Genomic DNA, 6,859 nt, shown 5'->3' on the forward strand with positions numbered 1-6,859 from the left:
AGGGTCCACGACAAGATGGCGGCCACAGTAAGGCATTTTTTGGCAGAATGCGAGTGTCTAAAGTCTAGACTTTGGCTTACAAACATCTCTCACGCCAGTTGTAACCACAATTTTATAGTTGACTCCTAGCTATATACAAGTTGCTTTTATAAAAATAATACACATACGATCCACGCTGAGGAAAAGATGTCGCTCCTTAAACTCAAAAGTATTAGGGTCCACGACAAGATGGCGGCCACAGTAAGGCATTTTTTGGCAGAATGCGAGTGTCTAAAGTATGGACTGGCTTACAAACATCTCTCACGCCAGTTGTAACCACAATTTTATAGTTGACTCCTCGCTAAATGCAAGTAGCTTTTATAAAAATAATATGTACAAGATCCACGCATTCTGAGGCATTTTTTGGCAGAATGCGAGGGTCGAAAGTCTAGACTTTGGCTTACAAACATCTCTCACGCCAGTTGTAACCACAATTTTATAGTTGACTCCTAGCTATATACAAGTTGCTTTTATAAAAATAATATGTACAAGATCCACGCATTCTGAGGCATTTTTTGGCAGAATGCGAGGGTCGAAAGTCTAGACTTTGGCTTACAAACATCTCTCACGCCAGTTGTAACCACAATTTTATAGTTGACTCCTAGCTATATACAAGTTGCTTTTATAAAAATAATACACATACGATCCACGCTGAGGAAAAGATGTCGCTCCTTAAACTCAAAAGTATTAGGGTCCACGACAAGATGGCGGCCACAGTAAGGCATTTTTTGGCAGAATGCGAGTGTCTAAAGTATGGACTGGCTTACAAACATCTCTCACGCCAGTTGTAACCACAATTTTATAGTTGACTCCTCGCTAAATGCAAGTAGCTTTTATAAAAATAATATGTACAAGATCCACGCATTCTGAGGCATTTTTTGGCAGAATGCGAGGGTCGAAAGTCTAGACTTTGGCTTACAAACATCTCTCACGCCAGTTGTAACCACAATTTTATAGTTGACTCCTAGTTATATACAAGTTGCTTTTATAAAAATAATACACATACGATCCACGCTGAGGAAAAGATGTCGCTCCTTAAACTCAAAAGTATTAGGGTCCACGACAAGATGGCGGCCACAGTAAGGCATTTTTTGGCAGAATGCGAGTGTCTAAAGTATGGACTGGCTTACAAACATCTCTCACGCCAGTTGTAACCACAATTTTATAGTTGACTCCTCGCTAAATGCAAGTAGCTTTTATAAAAATAATATGTACAAGATCCACGCATTCTGAGGCATTTTTTGGCAGAATGCGAGGGTCGAAAGTCTAGACTTTGGCTTACAAACATCTCTCACGCCAGTTGTAACCACAATTTTATAGTTGACTCCTAGCTATATACAAGTTGCTTTTATAAAAATAATACACATACGATCCACGCTGAGGAAAAGATGTCGCTCCTTAAACTCAAAAGTATTAGGGTCCACGACAAGATGGCGGCCACAGTAAGGCATTTTTTGGCAGAATGCGAGTGTCTAAAGTCTAGACTTTGGCTTACAAACATCTCTCACGCCAGTTGTAACCACAATTTTATAGTTGACTCCTAGCTATATGCAAGTTGCTTTTATAAAAATAATACACATACGATCCACGCTGAGGAAAAGATGTCGCTCCTTAAACTCAAAAGTATTAGGGTCCACGACAAGATGGCGGCCACAGTAAGGCATTTTTTGGCAGAATGCGAGTGTCTAAAGTATGGACTGGCTTACAAACATCTCTCACGCCAGTTGTAACCACAATTTTATAGTTGACTCCTCGCTAAATGCAAGTAGCTTTTATAAAAATAATATGTACAAGATCCACGCATTCTGAGGCATTTTTTGGCAGAATGCGAGGGTCGAAAGTCTAGACTTTGGCTTACAAACATCTCTCACGCCAGTTGTAACCACAATTTTATAGTTGACTCCTCGCTATATGCAAGTAGCTTTTATAAAAATAATATGTACAAGATCCACGCATTCTGAGGCATTTTTTGGCAGAATGCGAGGGTCGAAAGTCTAGACTTTGGCTTACAAACATCTCTCACGCCAGTTGTAACTACAATTTTATAGTTGACTCCTAGTTATATACAAGTTGCTTTTATAAAAATAATACACATACGATCCACGCTGAGGAAAAGATGTCGCTCCTTAAACTCAAAAGTATTAGGGTCCACGACAAGATGGCGGCCACAGTAAGGCATTTTTTGGCAGAATGCAAGTGTCTAAAGTCTAGACTTTGGCTTACAAACATCTCTCACGCCAGTTGTAACTACAATTTTATAGTTGACTCCTCGCTAAATGCAAGTAGCTTTTATAAAAATAATATGTACAAGATCCACGCATTCTGAGGCATTTTTTGGCAGAATGCGAGGGTCGAAAGTCTAGACTTTGGCTTACAAACATCTCTCACGCCAGTTGTAACCACAATTTTATAGTTGACTCCTAGTTATATACAAGTTGCTTTTATAAAAAATATGTACAAGATCCACGCATTCTGAGGCATTTTTTGGCAGAATGCGAGGGTCGAAAGTCTAGACTTTGGCTTACAAACATCTCTCACGCCAGTTGTAACCACAATTTTATAGTTGACTCCTAGCTATATACAAGTTGCTTTTATAAAAAAATACACATACGATCCACGCTGAGGAAAAGATGTCGCTCCTTAAACTCAAAAGTATTAGGGTCCACGACAAGATGGCGGCCACAGTAAGGCATTTTTTGGCAGAATGCGAGTGTCTAAAGTATGGACTGGCTTACAAACATCTCTCACGCCAGTTGTAACCACAATTTTATAGTTGACTCCTCGCTAAATGCAAGTAGCTTTTATAAAAATAATATGTACAAGATCCACGCATTCTGAGGCATTTTTTGGCAGAATGCGAGGGTCGAAAGTCTAGACTTTGGCTTACAAACATCTCTCACGCCAGTTGTAACCACAATTTTATAGTTGACTCCTAGCTATATACAAGTTGCTTTTATAAAAATAATACACATACGATCCACGCTGAGGAAAAGATGTCGCTCCTTAAACTCAAAAGTATTAGGGTCCACGACAAGATGGCGGCCACAGTAAGGCATTTTTTGGCAGAATGCGAGTGTCTAAAGTCTAGACTTTGGCTTACAAACATCTCTCACGCCAGTTGTAACCACAATTTTATAGTTGACTCCTAGCTATATACAAGTTGCTTTTATAAAAATAATACACATACGATCCACGCTGAGGAAAAGATGTCGCTCCTTAAACTCAAAAGTATTAGGGTCCACGACAAGATGGCGGCCACAGTAAGGCATTTTTTGGCAGAATGCGAGTGTTAAAGTATGGACTGGCTTACAAACATCTCTCACGCCAGTTGTAACCACAATTTTATAGTTGACTCCTCGCTAAATGCAAGTAGCTTTTATAAAAATAATATGTACAAGATCCACGCATTCTGAGGCATTTTTTGGCAGAATGCGAGGGTCGAAAGTCTAGACTTTGGCTTACAAACATCTCTCACGCCAGTTGTAACCACAATTTTATAGTTGACTCCTAGTTATATACAAGTTGCTTTTATAAAAATAATACACATACGATCCACGCTGAGGAAAAGATGTCGCTCCTTAAACTCAAAAGTATTAGGGTCCACGACAAGATGGCGGCCACAGTAAGGCATTTTTTGGCAGAATGCGAGTGTCTAAAGTCTAGACTTTGGCTTACAAAAATCTCTCACGCCAGTTGTAACTACAATTTTATAGTTGACTCCTCGCTAAATGCAAGTAGCTTTTATAAAAATAATATGTACAAGATCCACGCATTCTGAGGCATTTTTTGGCAGAATGCGAGGGTCGAAAGTCTAGACTTTGGCTTACAAACATCTCTCACGCCAGTTGTAACTACAATTTTATAGTTGACTCCTAGCTATATACAAGTTGCTTTTATAAAAATAATACACATACGATCCACGCTGAGGAAAAGATGTCGCTCCTTAAACTCAAAAGTATTAGGGTCCACGACAAGATGGCGGCCACAGTAAGGCATTTTTTGGCAGAATGCGAGTGTCTAAAGTATGGACTGGCTTACAAACATCTCTCACGCCAGTTGTAACCACAATTTTATAGTTGACTCCTCGCTAAATGCAAGTAGCTTTTATAAAAATAATATGTACACGATCCACGCATTCTGAGGCATTTTTTGGCAGAATGCGAGGGTCGAAAGTCTAGACTTTGGCATACTGGCATCTCTTACGCCAGTTGTAACTACAATTTTATGTACTTGACTCCTAGCTATATGCAAGTAGCGTTTATAATAATAATGCACATAAGATCCACGCTGAGGAAAAGATGTCGCTCCTTAAACTCAAAAGTATTAGGGTCAACGAGAAGATGGCGGCCATAGTAAGGCATTTTTCGGCAGAATGCGAGGGTCGAAAGTCTAGACTTTGACTTACAAACATCTCTCACGCCAGTTGTAACCACAATTTTATAGTTGACTCCTAGTTATATACAAGTTGCTTTTATAAAAATAATATGTACAAGATCCACGCATTCTGAGGCATTTTTTGGCAGAATGCGAGGGTCGAAAGTCTAGACTTTGGCTTACAAACATCTCTCACGCCAGTTGTAACCACAATTTTATAGTTGACTCCTAGTTATATACAAGTTGCTTTTATAAAAATAATACACATACGATCCACGCTGAGGAAAAGATGTCGCTCCTTAAACTCAAAAGTATTAGGGTCCACGACAAGATGGCGGCCACAGTAAGGCATTTTTTGGCAGAATGCGAGTGTCTAAAGTCTAGACTTTGGCTTACAAAATCTCTCACGCCAGTTGTAACTACAATTTTATAGTTGACTCCTCGCTAAATGCAAGTAGCTTTTATAAAAATAATATGTACAAGATCCACGCATTCTGAGGCATTTTTTGGCAGAATGCGAGGGTCGAAAGTCTAGACTTTGGCTTACAAACATCTCTCACGCCAGTTGTAACTACAATTTTATAGTTGACTCCTAGCTATATACAAGTTGCTTTTATAAAAATAATACACATACGATCCACGCTGAGGAAAAGATGTCGCTCCTTAAACTCAAAAGTATTAGGGTCCACGACAAGATGGCGGCCACAGTAAGGCATTTTTTGGCAGAATGCGAGTGTCTAAAGTATGGACTGGCTTACAAACATCTCTCACGCCAGTTGTAACCACAATTTTATAGTTGACTCCTCGCTAAATGCAAGTAGCTTTTATAAAAATAATATGTACAAGATCCACGCATTCTGAGGCATTTTTTGGCAGAATGCGAGGGTCGAAAGTCTAGACTTTGGCTTACAAACATCTCTCACGCCAGTTGTAACTACAATTTTATAGTTGACTCCTAGCTATATGCAAGTAGCTTTTATAATAATAATACACATAAGATCCACGCTGAGGAAAAGATGTCGCTCCTTAAACTCAAAAGTATTAGGGTCAACGAGAAGATGGCGGCCATAGTAAGGCATTTTTCGGCAGAATGCGAGGGTCGAAAGTCTAGACTTTGACTTACAAACATCTCTCACGCCAGTTGTAACCACAATTTTATAGTTGACTCCTCGCTAAATGCAAGTAGCTTTTATAAAAATAATATGTACAAGATCCACGCATTCTGAGGCATTTTTTGGCAGAATGCGAGGGTCGAAAGTCTAGACTTTGGCTTACAAACATCTCTCACGCCAGTTGTAACCACAATTTTATAGTTGACTCCTAGCTATATACAAGTTGCTTTTATAAAAATAATACACATACGATCCACGCTGAGGAAAAGATGTCGCTCCTTAAACTCAAAAGTATTAGGGTCCACGACAAGATGGCGGCCACAGTAAGGCATTTTTTGGCAGAATGCGAGTGTCTAAAGTCTAGACTTTGGCTTACAAAAATCTCTCACGCCAGTTGTAACTACAATTTTATAGTTGACTCCTCGCTAAATGCAAGTAGCTTTTATAAAAATAATATGTACAAGATCCACGCATTCTGAGGCATTTTTTGGCAGAATGCGAGGGTCGAAAGTCTAGACTTTGGCTTACAAACATCTCTCACGCCAGTTGTAACTACAATTTTATAGTTGACTCCTAGCTATATACAAGTTGCTTTTATAAAAATAATACACATACGATCCACGCTGAGGAAAAGATGTCGCTCCTTAAACTCAAAAGTATTAGGGTCCACGACAAGATGGCGGCCACAGTAAGGCATTTTTTGGCAGAATGCGAGTGTCTAAAGTATGGACTGGCTTACAAACATCTCTCACGCCAGTTGTAACCACAATTTTATAGTTGACTCCTCGCTAAATGCAAGTAGCTTTTATAAAAATAATATGTACAAGATCCACGCATTCTGAGGCATTTTTTGGCAGAATGCGAGGGTCGAAAGTCTAGACTTTGGCTTACAAACATCTCTCACGCCAGTTGTAACCACAATTTTATAGTTGACTCCTCGCTAAATGCAAGTAGCTTTTATAAAAATAATATGTACACGATCCACGCATTCTGAGGCATTTTTTGGCAGAATGCGAGGGTCGAAAGTCTAGACTTTGGCATACTGCATCTCTCACGCCAGTTGTAACTACAATTTTATGTACTTGACTCCTAGCTATATGCAAGTAGCGTTTATAATAATAATGCACATAAGATCCACGCTGAGGAAAAGATGTCGCTCCTTAAACTCAAAAGTATTAGGGTCAACGACAAGATGGCGGCCACAGTAAGGCATTTTTTGGCAGAATGCGAGGGTCGAAAGTCTAGACTTTGGCTTACAAACATCTCTCACGCCAGTTGTAACCACAATTTTATAGTTGACTCCTCGCTAAATGCAAGTAGCTTTTATAAAAATA

This window comes from Nasonia vitripennis (genome assembly GCF_009193385.2).
Source record: "Nasonia vitripennis strain AsymCx chromosome PSR unlocalized genomic scaffold, Nvit_psr_1.1 chrPSR_random0004, whole genome shotgun sequence".
Classification (NCBI taxonomy): Eukaryota; Metazoa; Arthropoda; class Insecta; order Hymenoptera; family Pteromalidae; genus Nasonia; species Nasonia vitripennis.